This window comes from Cylas formicarius, unplaced genomic scaffold, assembly GCF_029955315.1.
Source record: "Cylas formicarius isolate icCylForm1 unplaced genomic scaffold, icCylForm1.1 PGA_scaffold_10__41_contigs__length_53128322, whole genome shotgun sequence".
Classification (NCBI taxonomy): domain Eukaryota; kingdom Metazoa; phylum Arthropoda; class Insecta; order Coleoptera; family Brentidae; genus Cylas; species Cylas formicarius.
Genome location: NW_026844214.1, coordinates 33,985,080 through 34,004,582, shown reverse-complemented (window position 1 = coordinate 34,004,582; position 19,503 = coordinate 33,985,080). Strand labels below are relative to the sequence as shown.

The 19,503-nt window shown below is 33.0% G+C and overlaps 1 protein-coding gene across 9 annotated transcripts in view; it reads right to left on the bottom strand.

Annotated features, from left to right (window-relative positions):
- LOC132700773 (A disintegrin and metalloproteinase with thrombospondin motifs like) overlaps positions 1–19,503 on the bottom strand; it is a 78,898-nt gene that overhangs the window by 58,163 nt on the left and 1,232 nt on the right. The gene's annotated exons all lie outside the window — the stretch shown is intronic.

Below are 19,503 nucleotides of genomic sequence, written 5' to 3'. Positions count from 1 at the left end.
AAAATCTAGAATCAAAACTGAGTGAGTCTTTTAAATAGCACACCAATTTTATCTTTAACGAATGGTTTTTCAATTGCTTATTACCTTTTGGAACTAATTTTCGGGTTGATTCACCAAAATAAGCATCGGAGGTCCTCAATTCGGTTCGCCATGCAACTCTAATTACACATATTTTAAGCATCAGAAAACCTTACTATTCTCTTCAGATTTTCTCTTTTAAGCTTTCATTTTATTGTATTTTATTATTATCAGATATTGTACTCTTGATAAGGACCCGCACCGTAAATGAAACGTTAAGTATTCTAAGTAGTTTGAAAACTTTTAAATTCAGATTTAAAATAAATTTTATTAATAAATTTAAAATAAAAAAAAACATATAAAATCATGAAAATTAAAAATAGGAAACTGCAATAAACTTTATGTAGTCAATTATGCACTGATTAGCCGTGCGTAAAGTGTCACTTTAAAACATCATTAAACACTGTCGCGAGCAACTCCGGACGTTTCCGGTGCTTTAGTCACCGGTTGAAATTCATCGGATGTTTTCCGTAGATTTAAAACACTAATGGTATGTTGATACTTGTCTGTTGATAAACTCGCTCTCTGTGTGCCTAAAGCTACGCATGGTTGTTGAGTCAAATACTATAGAATTATTTTAGAATCTATTATGTATAAATATTCAATTATTTATTGCCCATATTGCTTAACTGTGAACTAATACAGGCGTACTTACATGGCTGCATGTTACGGATGTTAAATGAACAAATATAAAACTAATAGAGCAATATTTTCAAAATATTGCTTCAAATTCAATATGATCAATTTTCTCAATTTACGACGAATACCTTCTTACCGTCTTTTAGGTGGTCTTCCGGGTGCTCATTTCTCTATTGGTTTCCTTTCAAGTGCAATGCGTAGCAGTCTTCTATCTTCCATTCTTCTCACGTGAGCGTACCAATATATTTTTCTTTGTCTCCCCCATCTTACGATGTCTTGCACCCCACATTGTTCCCTGATATCATGGTTCCTAATTCGGTCGCTTCTTGTTTTTCCCACTATAGTCCTGAGCGTTTTCATTTCGGCTACTCGAAGCATGCTTTTTGTTTTGTGTTTAGTTGTCTCTGTAGATCGTCCTCCGTTTCCGCGAAAATAGCTGCATCATCGGCGTAGCATACCATGCCGATTCTTTTATTCTGTCGTCCCATTTGGTATCCCATATTTAATGATGATACTTCCTCTATAATTCTGTCCATTAAGAGATTGAACAGAAATGGGATATAAAGGTCGCCTGCCTTTACTTTAGTCATGTTCATGTTGAGACTACGATGCTGTGTGGCGTTTCTTTCGCTATCAGTATTTTTATGATGTCGGAGAGGCGAACCCTATCAAATGCCTTGATTACGATTGAGCAGACATATGCTGATGTATTAAGTTTGATTGATTTTTCTTTTAGGTATTTGATAACGAATATAGCATCGGTCCTGGATCTGTTTCGTCTGAAGCCTTGTTGTGCTTCTCTGTTTGTTATTTGTGTTTCAAGTTTTTCCTTCAGAATGCTAGCAAAGAGTTTCATGCTTGTGTTCAACAGCGTTATGCCCCGTAGTTGTTTGGATGCGTCTTCTATCCTTTCTTGAATATAGGGATACTTATACTTATACTTTTGTGCCATTCCGAAGGTATTTCCGAGGTTTCTAAAATTTTGTTGTAGATCATTATCAGACGTTTTTCTAGTTCAGGTTCGGCGAATTTTAGCAGTTCGTTTGCTGTGCTATCTGTTCCGGGAGCTTTTCTGTTTCTTATTTTTTTATATTTTTACCATTACCTCTTCTTCATTCCCATACATTTTTGGTGACCCTTGTGTTTGCACAAACTTATTTATTGGCTTTTTCCTGTTCTTGAGTATCTTCCGGACTTTCTTGTGTGCTCCATATAGGTCGTGATCGTGTATATTCGGAGTGTTTTCCTGGCGTTGGTGAGCTCCTGTATATAAGGTAGAATTTATTTTTTTATTGCAAAAGTTTTTTAACTTCGTTCCAGAACCTGTTGCTATTATTGGTCCCATTTATGTCGAGTTTTCTTTTACTAATGGATTCTTTGGTTGCTTCTACGATACATGATTTGATTCTGTTCCAACTTCTTTCCACATCACACATCACCCTATTCTTTCAGTTTATTTATAAACCAGTTCTTAGACAGGCTTCTCGTGCTATCATCTGTCAGTGATTCAGTATTAAACTTTTCGATGATTGCTGAATGTTTTTTTGACCCTGTGGGGCTTTTCCGATTATTTTACACAGTTGTGATCTGTGCCTATGTTCCCTGAAGGCAGTGCTCTTACATCTATTACTTGTGATAGTGTGATTATCCTATTACTTGTGATAGTGTGATTATCCTATTACTCATTACATAACAATCATCGACTTTTGATCTCTGGTATTACTAAATGACGAATACCCTAACTTCGAAAATGGAGATTATGTTTATCTACTTTATTTTTCTATCAAAAAAGAGGGCAAGATGTTTCGTTTATAAGGTACTACCTGGGACATTTACTAAATGATAAGTTAGATACACAGCTATCGAAAATCAACACTTACCACATTTTTTAACAAGGACGATGTTTTTTATTGCGGAATTTGTCAAAAAACTGTCTAAATTAATTTTGATACTTTGTCATACATAACTCGCGATATCTCGGGCATATTTCCATATTTCTCTTTTCGTTAAAGGAAGTGTAGGCGAAGATAACTGACGTATTGTTGTTATGCTGAGAAAGTTGGTTTTTCTGCGAAACTACAGATATCTTTTATATCTACATTTTATGCATACTTTTTGCAGTAAACGCGAAACATCAAAATTCTAGCCATAAAATATCTCCACTTAGGACATGGCTCGCAGCCGTAGGACACAAAACTGACATCGTAAAATGACACTTTCCGCACACTCGATCCTTGTATAATTGGGTATTTTAGAGAAGGGAATAGAAAAAATTCAATACTCGGGGGTTTCTGAACATGCAGAATCTGAAAATGCCAACTGTAATATTGTCAGATTTACCACTTTTAAGTTACACGTCATAATTTTTTTCAATTCGTTCAAAATAATAAAATTATGACGTGTGACGTAAAAGTGGTAAATCTGACAACATTGCTATTAGCATTTATGAATTCTGCATGTTCAAAAACTCACAGTTATTGAAGTTTATCGTTACAGCTTAGGCAGTTTTGGAGATATTCAAGCGTTCCTGTATTTTTTACTAACCCGGTAAATTTAACGTCGCGATCGCGCTGTCGTATGTCGCGCACCTTGAACGTGTTTTTATGCAGGGTCAACATTTAAATAAAAGTACTGACAATTTAAAAAATTATTCTATTATGAGTTAAGCTCTGAAATAATTCTATTAAGAGTAATATATTAATCAATTAGTTGGTTGCATATTTGCAATTTGCATATTTGTAGTCACTGCACCTTTGTAGGACTTGTACAATGCAGGTATACTTATTAACTATTACAATTTTTTCCAACAATACAAGAACAATCTATCTCAGGCAGGAACCAACCTGTTCTTTTTATGAAGACGGACAGGATTGAGGCTACCTTTTGCTTTCATACACCACACAGAACAATCATCTCTACAAAAGATGACTGGCTCTGTACGGAAGAAAATATTCTTGTACCTCAGTTGCTAGTCCAGTACACGGACGGGTTCAAAACAAACATAGGGGCTGGTGCATATGGCAGCTCTTCTAAGGCTATATCTGTAACGCTTGGAATCTAGCCCAATATATTCCAAACCAGGAATTATTGTGTGCTCATGAAAACCTCAAAATAGGATACTCGAATAAGCACGTCTATGTTTGCAGCGACAATCAAGCGGGTGTTCAGGCTGAGGCAGACGTTGTGTTGAAAAGCGAGCTGAGGTCCGAGAGAGTCTCTCTGTATTGGGAGGGTTTACCAAGAGTGACGTAGTCGAGGGTTCTAACCTTTATATCATATCATGAACTGCATTTAAAAGAGAAGGAAAATTTCATTCGTTGTCTAACCAGCTGCGCACCACTAGAGAGCCAACTACGTCAAGTTTTCTTCAAAGGGATATTTCAGAGCCAAATCAAAATTATTTCTCCAATCATAAATGTCTTTTGAAAATTGCTTCACCTGTAAATTTTGTTTGTTGAATAAATTTCGGCCGGACTACTAAACTGTAGGCAAGTCTGGTATTTAAAAATATTATGCTCTGCCCAGGAGTAAAATGATAAGGTTGGAGAACTCCCTTAATATTATTCTTGAAACCAGATGACGACTAATTTACCTAATACTAGGATCTATAATCACTCGATAGAAAATGCCGTCTTCTTCCGCTATAACAGTTAATTCTTGGACATGAAATGACAGAAAATGAACAAACAAATCATAATTAGGTTACTCTCTATCAGAATTTATTTAATTTTGCGCAGCATCATGCTGAACCAAGTACATTGAATTCTGTTTGTAAAAAGAAATCGTCATTTCAATTTCATGAAATTATACTTTTCGGGCAGTTTAAGTTTGGTATTTAGGTAATTGAAGCACAATAGTTTTGTTATCGAATTTGGAACAGCAACGTTATCTCTAAGATGGTTTCAAAAGATGCAATGGAGAAAGAGTAGTGCATTTTTTAAGTCAAAAAGGAATGTATGTATTTTTCTATTGATATATCGTATAGAGAAAACATCATCGTATGTTATACGGGGTAGGTGCCAGTTCAGTGCAGAGATTTCTCAGAGTGTCAGTAGTTAAATGACAGGTTGACTTTATTTATTTATTCACTATACGCAGAAATTTGAAAATTGCTAAAAATACCCCATTTCAGAACAAATCGTCTAATTCAAATATTTGTCAAGTCAATTAAATATTCTCCGCTTGAAATCAAGTATCCATAATCAAGTCGGGTCCATAATTTTTTTAATGAAATCCTGGCCACCATTTAACAGCATGGTCAAGGACGTCAACGTACCCGACGCTCAAACTTTAATGAATTAAATTTATTGTATTTTTGACGATATTCATAGAATGGGAAGATTAGTTTTTATATTTTCTCCGTTAAAGTTTGCTATATTTGACATTTGGCTATAATTTACTGCATTTGACTTGCTCTTGAAATAATTTTATATTTTTCTATTTTTTGTATAATTTCATTGTTAAGGAAATTATAAACTTTCTAATAAACTTAAAGTGTAACCAAAACTAACCAACTATTCAACATTTACTAGGAGTTCGTCAGTTGCCGAATTACAATAAAAGAATTTCATTTTAATTATTGTTTATGAACAAAAACACAACTATTGTAAACTGCAAAAACGATAGCTAAATTTATTGTAGCTCCGTTAAGTATTTTATATCATTTACCAGCTCAAATTATTTACAAATACAAATATAAAAATGTATACTTTTGATGTAGACCAACGCATGTTACGCTTGCGGTTGTTCTAAAATATTCTATTGTGAAAAACAATGAGGTTGCGAAAGCAGTTTGTGCTTTCGATGTGTTTCGTTTAAAGACATTACTTAAAAATGACTTTAATAATAATTAATAAGCATTGCGTAATATGCTTAGAACTCTTTGACAATCCCTCCTTTGAGTGGAACTGGAAAATCTATAAATATTAAATTTATCTAATATTCAATTGCATTATTTTAAACTTCGATACTATATTCAAAATGTCAACTTTCTATAGCTTCAATCACCATTAACAATATCAATATATACACAAATGATCAGAAGTCGATAGCCGAGCGGAGAAAGCAATAACGTACAGACTGGGATAAATTTGACACTGTTAAAGGGAAATTCCAGTAACTTTAGAAAAATAAAAATATATAAATCATTTTCAAAGCATCTCTGAACGCACAACTTAATGGTTTCAACAAAATATTTTTAAAACTAATTGTTCTTGCATGTACCAACGAAAAATCTGAGAATCTGTAAAAATCTATAAGCATCCAAACAATCTTAACGGCGACTCAGGTCTTTACCTTTCACCAATATGGGAATCAATCATTCGAGACAATGTTCATGTCCCACCTTTAGCTCCGCCCCTCTCGAATAATATATAAGCAGATACAGAGTAGAATGCGTTCCAGCTTCAGTTAAGCTGTCATCAACAACCGACGCAGGAGGAATTCGGGAACCTTTTTAAATAAATAAATAAATAAATAAATATATATATATATATATATATATATATATATATATATATATATATATATATATATATATATATATATATATATATATATATATATTCTCACGTATTGATTCACGGATGGAAAAATGTGATGACACTATATTCCGGGATATCATCCGTTCGCTCGTTGAACTCCGACTGGAATCCTGCATCCGACTGGAATCCTGCAAATCTTGCATCCGACTGGAATCCTGCAGACGTTTCGCCAAAATCTCACTTGGCATCTTCAATGCTCAGTGTTCGAAGTGTTTTCGGAGCGCGAGCATTGAAGATGCCAAGTGAGATTTTGGCGAAACGTCTGCAGGATTCCAGTCGGATGCAAGATTTGCAGGATTCCAGTCGGATGCAGGATTCCAGTCGGAGTTCAACGAGCGAACGGATGATATCCCGGAATATAGTGTCATCATATATATATATATATATATATATATATATATATATATATATATATATATATATATATATATATATATATATATATATATATATATATATATATATATATATATATATATATATATATATATATATATATATATATATATATATATATATACTAAATATTTTATTAGAGTTTCGTTCAAAATACAAGGTTTTCAGCACTTTGAACTACTTTGGACGGAGCAGCCGTAATACCGGAAACAATGAAAATAGTTATTCGTACGTCCAGTTTTGGTTTTTGGCATGGTGCAAGTGGTTCCTAGAAATATGTAACCGAGTACGCGTTGTCCGTTGTAAAATTTGGCGTTTGCCAAATTTTACACTTCTAAAGGGAAACTCCCCTTTCTAAAAAACAATGGTAAAATCCAGACGGCTTGCTCTGAATATTTTTGTTCAACACCGCTTCGGTCTAAATTTCCATAAATGTCTAACCTGCCAGCCACAGTGAATCACCGGTAATATTTTGTAATTTTCAATGGCGGGCGATTGAAACAACTTAATTAGTTTTTATAAATCGAACCCAATTTAGTTATTTCAAAATCACCGATTGCTACAAAAGCACAATTGTACAAATTGCCCCACTTACACGGAACGAAATACTGCTTAGAAATTACCGACTTTTGGTAGCTTCTTAATAAGTAAATGTGCATTTTGCTTTTTTAATTTGACATTTCCTTGAAAAGAAACCATTAAAATATATGCTTTTGGTAATTTCGCAATTGATAACATTCATCAGACAATTGCTGTTTTACAGTTGGTAATTTCTACTTAATGTCTTGGCATTAAAATTATTGTTCTTAAATGTGTGTTAATATTATGCAAGAATTTTGAAAAACACCACTTTAGTCACGAGCGGAGCGCAGTGGAGCATGTTGCGTACTACACTTCTTCTACGACCAAACAAAAGCAAACGTCGTGGCTAAAATATACTGAGAACACCCAATCGCTCCGAAACTAATTAGTAAAACATTGGAAAGTTAGCGACTTCAAAATTCGCAATTTCACACTTTAAGATAAACTTCAACTTAAAGGCAAGCTAAGCAAACAAATAAATCATAGTGCGCTCCCAACATTTTTCGAAAATTCTTAAAACAAATTCTGCCAATGAGGAAGTATTTAGTTTATGAAATTGCGCCTATTATAAAACCGCACTTTCATATAAAACTTTGAGCATTTTGGTATTCAAACCAACCATATGATTCCACATAAACCATTCTCTAAATACCGAAGATATAAGATTTACATAAATAATATGTAACTTCGCATAATTGTTACAACAATTAAAACAAACTGTGTATACGGTGAATTTAGTCGCCTTTCACTCTTAATCGTAAAATAACTTTCCAATCGTCTCGTGCGAATGCAGCAACGGCGTCGAATTTAAAATTGTCCGCAAATTCGTATTTTGGCTCAATATTCCGAATATACATCAGTTTTGGATTTATACGAAGGGTCCGGCAGAATGATATATCTATCTATCTATTTACAAACGTTACACAAACAGTTATCAAAGCATTTGCCAAAAGTGGCAACTTAACTAGCAATGTAAAACGTTATCTAAATAACCAATGATAACCCTGAGGTGCAGTGGAAATGTTGGAGCAGGACACGCAAAATTTCCATATTAGTCTTTGGTGTATCAGCAGCGAGGAAGTAAATATTTAATTAAAATATCTGACAAAATGTAAACTTGAATGAAAGTAAAAATTAATGCGGATAATTTAAAATAACGGATTTGTTATTTTTAAAATGAATTTTAACCACAAAATAAAAATGAATTAACGTTGGAAATATGTAAACTTCTAATCCAAATTAACGCACCACTCACATTTTCTGTTATTTGTATTATTTCAAAAGATATGCTCCCAAAAATTAACCATTATTGGACAAGGCTTAGTTGGCTTAAGTCAAGTGGTTTTTTTTATATTACTTTTGCACTATTATGTACAGTGTTGATAAGTCTATTATTTGAAATTGCTGTTTTGAGTGTGAGTTATTTTTTGTCTAGATTAGTTCGCTAGGTCAATATTTAACTTAACTTCGTTAGGAAAAGATGAAATGTTTACGTCATTTAAGCAATGATGAATGCGTATGGACTTTCCTAGATGCCAGATCGAAAATTATTCAAGAATTAGTTCAGGACAGAAAAAGGGCTATAAATCAAATTGATGAACGGTTTCTCCAACAACACGCATTACGAAACAGAAAATGAATTAGTAGAGAGGTAAGTAACCAACTTGAAATACTTAAATAAAATCAAAATTCAAATACTTGGAATGTTTTAAAAAGGTTCGGCATCATGTACCTGCCGCAATTAGCCTGCTAGAATTAGAGCGTGTTTTTCTCTTGGAATGGGAAGACATTCCTCAAGCAACCATCCAACACATAATAACAAGCTTACCCTGACGAATACGCGCAACTATAATATCTCTATTAGGTCCCACGCACTATTGGAGTTTATTGATTGTTTGTAAATTGGAATTTCTCTTTGTAAAGTTTTGTACCTAGTCACCAAAGTTTGTATATTTCTTCGAACTTAAAAATTTAATGTCTTCTGGTCCAATATTCTTTACTTATCTTTATTTATATTATCCTCACTCTAAATTAAATAAAGAGCGCAAAAGCAGAGATATAATTACACAAATTATAGTGGTGCGTTCATTTTTACCAAGAAGTGTATTAAACTAGAAAAATAATTATAATTATTATTAAAATAATAATGCAGCAAGTAAGTTAGTTAACACTGTGTATCATTTTTTGGATTTGAAATTTCGAAGGAGTTTACAGAATAATACATAATCTTTCTTAAATGCTCCGAATTCTGAAATAACTAAGAGCGTTTTTACAATGCGACAATCGAATATATAACGCTTTTGATGCAATGTCAGCGAGGTGTTATCTTCGCTGAGCTTTGGGCTTCGTCTGCTGTTCGAGGCATGTAACTTGATGAGTGATTGGAAAAAGGGTAACATTCCAAAAATATGGCGAATTAAAATGATATAGTCAATATATTAAAATTTGTATTCTCTTTCTGCTGAGCGCAAAATGATAAAATCGCCGGCTCCCTTCATATAATAATTTTGTTGTTGAGCTGAAAAAAGATAATATTCCTGGAATGTTATCGGTCTTCGGCGCAATATGATTTACGCGCCCTGTTGACAACCGTTAGCGTCTTGAGCCGATTATTTCACATAGTTTTGCATTTTGGTTGAGACAACAGGTGTTTTAATAGTTAGTGAAGTTTTGGTTATCTGTAATTTGAAGTATGAGAGTTTAGTGAGTAATAGGTGAGTGCCTATTTAGTGATGGTTAAATAGGAATATTAACGTTGTATTTCTGTATTGTACAAATGTCAGATTCATCGGATTCAGAGAGAGAACGTGAAGGGAAAAGGCGAAAGTTGAACTAAAAATGTCACATAAGAGAAAGGGAAAAATTAGCTAGACAACGAGGAGCACAGTTTGTTACACATAAAGGTAAACTAGTTAATGCTAAGATAACCGGGCCGGATTGCACGTGCCGTAAAAAATGTATGGCAGATTTTACTATTGAAGAAAAACGTTCAGTAATTGAAATTGTTTATAATCGACGGCCAAAAAATGAAAAAGATAAATATCTTATCTTGAGATACGATGTTGCCAGACATCGTCCTAGAACAGCAGAGTCTAGACAAAATCCTTCTTCTTTCAAATATTTTGCTACGTGCAGGGTTGCAGTTTGCCGCAGTGCGTATATGAGTTTGCATAGTCTCTCGAATAAAGTCGTACAACGTTGAACCAAGCTCTGTGGAACTGAAACTTCACCATTTGACATAAGAGGAAGGCATGCAAATCGTGCAAATAAACTCGATGGCGTAATTGTTGCCAAAATTGATGACCATATCAAATCATTTCCAAAAAAAGAGTCTCATTATTCTTCTAAGTTAATTACCTACTTAGATGCAAGTTTGAACATCACTAAGATGTATGAGCTCTTCACTAATAAAAATCCTGATTTGAGAACTCACGTCAAGTATGATTATTATTTGAGACATTTTCAGGAAAACTACGGATACCGGTTTGGTAGGCCTCAAGTCGACGTTTGCTTAATGACTTTCACTTAATGAAACAGCAATGAGGTGTGCAGTTACAGAGCTTATGATTTATAAAAGACGAGCATCCAAATTTTACAAAAACTTCAAGAAATCAAGGAGACCTGTAAAGAGATGAATGACGTTGGAGCCATAGTGTTTGATTATATGCAAAATCTTCCCCCTTCCATTAATGCCAGTTAAGGAAATGTTCTATCTGCGAAAACTTTGGTATTATGTTTTTGACGTTCACAGCCTTGGCAACGATGTATCGGTCTTCTACACTCACACAGCGGGAGACGCTTAGCGAGGCTCTAATGAAGTCAGTACGTCCATTTTGGACTTTATCACCCAACATATTCCTGAAGAGATCAGAAACCTTCATGTTTTTAGTGATGCGTGCGCTGGGCAAAACCGCAACCATACTCTAACCAGGATTGTTTCCTGGCCCGACCATGAATGGCAGATTTTAAGTTATCCATCAATATTTTCCCATTCGAGGTCATAGTTTTTTGCATTGCGATAGAAACTTTTCTGTTATCAAGCGCTCTTTAAGAAAGTTTAACCGAATTTACTCTCCAGAACCATACAACGATATCATTATGTCTTCTAAGGAGAAAAATCCCAAGTTTCAAGTAAAACGGCTAACAAATACAGACATACTTGATTTCAAAGGTTGGTGGCCTCAATTCTTTAAAAAGACTGCCAATGATGTTGAGAAAAAACAGTCTTTTACCATAAGCAAATACGCAAGCAATGACAGGCTATATCAGAGCATGTGAATTAATTGACGGCTTCATCCATGGTCTTTTCAATATGAAGAAACAAGACGATGTAAGAAGCTGGAACATATTTCCAAAATAGTTCATTACATACCCGAAGACTACAGGACCTTCTATAATGAAATTGTGGCCAATCCCACTACAAATAGAGAAACCAGTGACCCAGAAGACTAAGAAGCATACGAATAATATTTCTTACAATGTTGGTTGCTTAAATAAAACAGAGTTCTTCATTAACGCCCTCATTTGTTTTTTTTAACTAACTTTTTGCAATTTGAGTGGAAAAAAGATAAAATGTTTGTACATTCAAATGCTAATATCTAATTACCAAATAGGTGTAAATCGTTGAAACTTTGGCATCAAATGTACTTTGTCAATGTCTACAATTGGTCAATGATAACCATCTTTGTGAAATTAACGATAAACTGTTTTTTTCGATTTCCCAGAAACAGGCTTCACTGGAACTTTATCCTTCTTCATTCAACTAGTTGCTTCATTTTCAGTAAATCTATCGTCCGGTTTTTATAGTATTAGATGTGTTTCTTGACGGTACAGAGAATACTACATATTGTTGTCGACCGAAACATCGGAAGGCTGTAATACTGGCCGGTCGTGCTGACAGTTTTGGTTCGTAATGCATTCGTCATAAATCGTACTATAAAGCATGTCGGAGTGAATTATAGATAGATAGATAGTAAACGGCTAAAATATGGAACAAATTTATTTAAAAATCAAGCATTGGATATCACATCCATCATAATGCTTTCTTGCGCATTTTTTGCAATAAGTAGAAAATATACATAGTGGATCAAAAAGTAAATGTCGATACCAAGTTTTTTTTTAAATGGACTGTGTCAACTTTCACGCATAATTCATGTATACCTATACCTCCCTTACTTTTTACCAGCAAGAGAATAAACATCAGAAATTTAATTTTGAATTGAACAAGTAAGTAGCTAGTACCAGTAAAGTTCTGAAATTGTTAAAATTACATTTCTCTCAGTAGAGAAAATGGCCCATCTAAATGAATAAGGAGATAAAATAAGAACTCAAGAAGCAACTTGTTTAACGCAAAATATCCAGAAAGACCCATTACCAGATCCACACTAAGTAAAATTGAGAAAAAATTTATAGAAATAGGGCACGTAAAAGATCTTCTTCGGTCATGTTGTCCAAAAGGTTATGAGAACACAAGATTAAACATTTTATTAGAAGTTGAGGGTAATTCCTATCGTTTATCTTCTGAAGTTGCTTTATATAATGATGTTAGCCAACGAAGAGCTTGGCGTGTATTAAAAGAAGAAAAGTGTCACCCGTACAATATTGCAGTACTACAAGAGCTTAACGAAGAAGATCCCGACCGCCAGCTACAGTTTTGTGAAACTTAGTGTTTGGCGATGAAGCCACATTTTGCTTAAATGGTGCGATAAATAAACAAAATTGTAGGTATCATACACAACATCCACAAAAAATAAATATTTCGGTAGAGATTTTGAATAACAAAATTAGTGGACCTTATTTCTTCGATCCAAATCTTACTGGAAACCAATATTTACAATTTCTTCAAAATGACTTCATTACTACTCTCGCAGTTTTTTTCCCAAATCCAAATCAGCCTGATATGCCAGATAGACAGATTTGTTTTCGACAGGATAGTACTTCACCCTATTTTGCTCGACAAATGCGAGAATATTTAGATAAAATATTTTCCGGACCGTGGATTGGTAGAAGAGGTTCAATAGAATTGCATGTAAGATCTCCAGATATTACCCCACTTGGGACATTTAAAATCAAAAGTGTATAACGTAAACCCACAAAATTTAGATGATGATTTAGATAGATTGTGAATAATGTTTTGGAACGATGTTGAAACCAATTAGCATATTGTAAAGAATTAATGGAGGGTATTTTCAACACCTAATAACATAATTTTTTTAACATACATTGTTTCAATGATTTTTCTCTCAACTTTGCTTAGTGTGGATCTTGTAATTGGTATTTCTACATATTTTGCGTTAAACAAATTACATATTCCTTCTTGAGTTCTCGTTTTATCTCCATATCCAATAGAAATAAAAATTTCAATTCTCTGGGTTTCATTTACTTTACATTTTACATTTACATTCACAACTTTTTTTCGCATTGCTGGCGACGAAATAAGCTATTAAAATATATTTTGTGTGATATGAACGACAAATCAAATAAGGACGGTTAAGTGTTTAGTGTTAAGGGTAGGTTTTATAATTTAAAGTCCATTTTGTGGGTTTCCTTTAGATACGAAATATTTCCCAAAGGTGTAAATGAAAAAGTACTGTAAAACCTTAATTTGATAAATAATAGTTTATGCCGATAAAACATTCTTGAAATGAAAAATAGGTTTTGTTTCACTTTGTTAAAATCTCATCATTTTTCTTTTTAACACTGAGTACGATAACTTATGCAATACAAAAACTTGACCGTAGTCGTACACGAAATGTGCCCATGGAAACAAACTATCCGATTAGTGACGAATGCAATTCACTAACCAAAAAGCGATCCAAAAGACGATCAGCCTAAACTGGAACAATTATGTGACTATTTTTAAGATTCGTTGTTTTAAAACTAATTGGTTACAGGATTACTTGATTCACTTTTTGCTCAATAAAAAATAAATATGTTATGAAGTAAAAAGTTAACGATATTTTAACTAATAGGAAACCATTTAAGGGGCCGCTTCTTATAACTAAGCAAAACTAACCGACACACCTAATCTTAAATAGTGTCACATATTTGTACTATTGTACATAAAAATATAATATCCCCAGCTTTGAAATTAGTTTGTTTGATCTAAACATTTTTTAATCTTTATTGGAAATTTTCAAAGAAAGCTAAATTCGAACTTTGGGATATTACGTTTTTAAATCGACTAAACCTGTTTGGGTTTGTCTGTATTCTTATAGTTATATTAGATGCAATGGCAAATTTTCAAATCAAAATTTTCTATCAGACAATTTTTAAGTGAATTCCGTAGCAGCAAAAGTACAACAGAGTAGCATGATTTTTATATTATTATGGAGATGGTATAAATAAATTTCGTCAATTGTCCTCTAATTGTTGGAGTGTTGCTGTCAAATTATTCTCAAAAGTTTTCGTTTAAATTATTGGTAAGGGAACGCCATATATCATCTTCCTTCTAAGTTTATTGCAATTTAGGTATAGGTTTGAATGTTGGCAGCTGTCGCAACATTCTGGAAATTTTTTAACTGTTTTATTCAAATTTAAAAGAATTAATAAATTAAATTTTCCCAATGCATAAAAACTCTAAAGAAGATAATAGATTAAGAAAATAATGTTATTTTGCTTAGTAATAAGTAATAGAAGATTTCAGTACTATTTCTACACTAGTTCTCAACACTATTACTACACTGAAAAAAATGACCGCATACATTGTAGTATATTTTTTTTAGAGGAAAAACATTCGATTATATTAAGGAGAATGATAATCTTCACTACCATTTCTAGTAGTTTTTACAATTTTTTCAAGGTTAGATTCAAGTCCCTTTTATTTTTTATGAATTTTGCTATTATCATTTATACATTTTTTTATAAACACGATAAGCATGGTCGTTTTTATCCCAATTAATATATGCTGAATTCCTGTAGCTATTTTTATATAGAGCTACTTGTAGATGACTCTACCTTTATTATGTCATTTTTAATAATAACTATTTCAAATAATCAACTTCATATTTCAATTTTTCAAAAGATTCAACAAGTCATTGTTGTCTAAATCTAACTTAACTTGTAGATCAGACTTTTCAAAATTTAATAAGTAAAAGTAATTTTGCACAGACACTGCGTAATAAGAAAAAGAAATAATAAAGACAAAAAACAAATAGCAAATCCTATATTCTATAATCAATGAATACAAATAACTAAGAATTAATATACTCCAATCTCATCTGCTCTGAGGGCGAACTACCGGCAAAGGGACTACCGATGGGTTAAATTATAATCTACTAAAAAGCAGGGACTTTAACATGACTTTATATCTGCTACTTGCTTTTATATTATTAGGTAGGGAATTAATTAAAAAGCACGACGTAACTGTAAAACATAAACAGTTTTATGTTCAGGAATTAGCTTTTCTTTGTTTTTTGGTATTTATTGATTGTATATTGGAGTTTATCCTATTTTTAAAAGAATCTGAAATATGTTTTTCCGTTGACATTATTTCATGAAAAAATACCTAAGTCATGCAATCTTCTGATGAACATGTTCAACCACTGAGTATAGTTTGCAAGAGGTTGATATACTTCTTCAGACACCCGTTTATTAAAGGCTCGTACCGCTGCACTCCACTGCCAAAACAAAATCGTGACTAATTTGTCAATTACCAAATATGCTATCTACTACTACCATTAGTTTGTAGGTTAATTTTTGAAAAACAGCACGAATGCAGTCACTGAGTGTCACCTGACGTGACCATCAGAAAAGACACACATCAAAATATAAACGTCAAACGCGTGACTAAAGTATCGGAAACGCCCGAATGAGGAAGTATTTAACGAATCTGACGTGGTAAAGTGACGCCTATTTGAGGGCAGGGCCAATAAAACATTTTTTCGGGCTAAAATTGCGTGCAAGTTTAAATGTATAAGGATTCATTCTACTATCGCCTTAGAAATGCTGTAAAATTAACCCCAGAATTTCTAGTTTATTTGGCACTTGGTAAGTATTCAATTCCACCGCCGTAACAACGTAATAACTTTTTTTTAAGGAAACAAAGTCTTGGATGCTGCTGTTGGGTCAAGGAAATACATAAATATTGTTTGGCGTTATGCTACAGTATTATGTGATTTATTTATAACCTGCAGTTACCGATTATTATCTTTCGATTTTTCGCATACTTTGCATTATTGAAATGGTACTAGTGCGGTAAGAGGGCACGTGTTATTGTGTTATATCCGACAACCTTGCAGTTCTTGTTGGGTGTTAATTCTTGTTTGCAATAATTTTCAATTCTCGTGGGAGTAGGAACCATTTAGTGTGTAGTACAATACAGGGGACATTAAATATCCAAAAATTGATGCACCAAGTTGCACGTAGCGCCATTTTTACAGCAGTTTCCACGTACTGAACTGAAACTTTAGTGGCATCTGGGTGCATTTGGTACATCCAATCAAATTGGTAAACTGCCAGCAGCCACACACATATCTGAAAACGGGCTTGCAAATGATTCACACCTGCGCACATTGAATGTCTCTTCCCAACATTTTTCGATGTTCACTTCAAAACTGCCAGTATTAATGAGCACCTCTCCATATATCAGTATATATTTTTGCACATGAATTATTGCACCTGCCATGTCCTGCAAAAACAGGTTCCGACCGTTCTTTGTCGGTCTTTTGAGAAAATCACAGTGTTGTGACTTGTTATAGTGCATAAATCACTGAGCAGGTACTCGTATTTATTTATTACGGTTTGTCGAAATCCATAATCAGATTAGAATAATCAATTCGCGCACAAACTGAATAATGCCGTGTCGTCCTATGGGATTGCCATAGAATTTCCAAAAAAAAAATGGATCGTTTCCTTCAAAATGTTATTACTAATTAATCCTTTTTTTGTTATCTACTAAATACAATAAAACCAAAAAATTCTGCTTAAACATACCATCAATGAACATTACAAATTTATTCTGGGACTCATTGTTTAAACTAATATTAGATAGGATCTAAATTTATGTAGGTCCCTACAACAATAAAAATATGGACAGGTTGCTCACTTTTCAACGATCTCAAAAGTTAAAGGTTAGGTAATTGCGTTCTTCGAAACCCTCCTTGTATTTTTTCATAAAACAAACAAAATTTTCATATTACAATTAGGTCGTGTCATACGTGTCAAATTTAAAGTGTGTCGCGTTATGGACAATCCAATTTCCATTTATAAAATAAACACATTCTATTCTATACACAATTCTATGTATTACGAATTCTGACAACATGCCTCATGCTTTTATTGTCAAATCTATTAAAGCTGTAATAAAAGAAGAATATTTATGAAAAACCACTGTCGATATGTATTGTGAAAAAATAATTCCCTTATACCGGGTTTCTCACTTATTTCTTGGCATCTTCAATGCTCGCGCTCCGAAAATACTTCGAACACTCAGTTTTGAAGATGCCAAATGCAGGATTCCAGTCGGATGCACTATTCCAGTGTTTTAGGAGTGTTAAAGTTGAAACTTTTTTTTGATCTCTTAAAAGAATTTTTGCACAAAATTTTGCATATCGTTGCATAGGTTTTTTGACATGAGAAATGGGGCGAAGAACGCTAAGTATGGTTAATATATTCAGATTTTTAATAAAGATATCACTTCATACATATATCGCGTAGTCACAATTTTCGAGAAATTTTGGTTTAAAATGTTCAGTACATCATTAGGTAATATTTAAAATTTCATTTTTTTATATCAATTTTAACCTAGATAATGTATATAGTTAAGACTTTAATAGCATTTTTAATATTATTTATTTTGAGATTTAATATTACGTAATGTTATATTGAAAATTTCAAACCGAAATTTCTCGAAAACGGTGACTCGGCGCGAAATTTAAAGTATATACCTTTTTTGTGTAAACAAGGTGTAAGAAGTGATATCTTTATTAAAAATCTGCATACACTAACGCGCAAAAAACTTAGGAAGAAACAAATCCACTAAAAGTACGATACATAGCGCTCTCTATAATTTGCTCCAAAATTATTCATGAAACCGGATTTCTCATGTCAAAAAACCTCAATTTGCCAAATTTTGTGCAATTATTTAAAATTGCAAAATGAAATTGCACCTTGGAAACACTATATCTCGATTAATATCAACTTTTGGACTAAGGTAAGTTTCGTTAAATCGTAATATTTTTACCTATAAAATCTCCTATTTTGTCATGTCCATTGCTTATGGGACACCGGGTATATGAGTTATTTTAGTTAGTTTTTTTTAAATTTAAGGCTAACCAAAACTAACCAAAACTATTTATCGCATAGCCGGTGTACTGTCTTTAAGTTACTCTACTATTTATCACGATTTTTTGTTATGTAAGGAAATGTCATGACCTGTTTTTGTTATCAAAACCCTTTTTTCTTCATATTTAATGCGATGCTGCTATAAAATTTACTAGTATTTTGCTTCTATCCTTAAATTATAGTTAACAGTTTTTTGTTTTCTGCGACGTGAAATTGTTTTAGTTTCTATCCGACGCGATCGACAGCTAACGTTATCCAGTTTAAGCCTGCCTGAAGATGAAATTAGTATAATAGCGTTTCCTGACAACAGTCTTCGAAATCCGCAATTACATCAACTCGTGGTATAATCTTCGGTTCGGTTCGAGGGTGTTTTACGAAGAATATAAAATATTCTGGAAGGCGAAAGAAGCAATAAAAATCTTAGATAAATACTGCATAAATCACTGTGTAACTAGTTAGAAGTAGGTCATGCCGAGCTTTGGCGTTATCGAATCTCATATAAAAAGACTCCTTTCCGAATGAAATTCTGCTATATATATATATATATATATATATATATATATATATATATATATATATATATATATATATATATATATATATATATATATATATATATATATATATATATATATATATATAAATAACATACCCATGCCGGATGTAATTCCCCTTTTTATTAGACACCACTTGAGAGAAACAGCTTTTCAATTCCACCCTTTGCAACATATGTGTAGACAAAAACGTGTCAAAAATTTGTTCCTTATTAAACTAATTGTTTAGGTGTATGTCATCCTTTCCTTTTTCTTTTTAGAATTAATATTTCTTAAATAACACTTTCTATTATTATGTAATAGAGCGATTTCTTTGCAGCGATCCACAGAGTTCGATGAATGAGTTGCCATTATCTCTATTATATTTCTACAATGTTACCTATGCGTGGCGGTGCTTCTTATTTCACTTTACCAGTAATAAATAACAC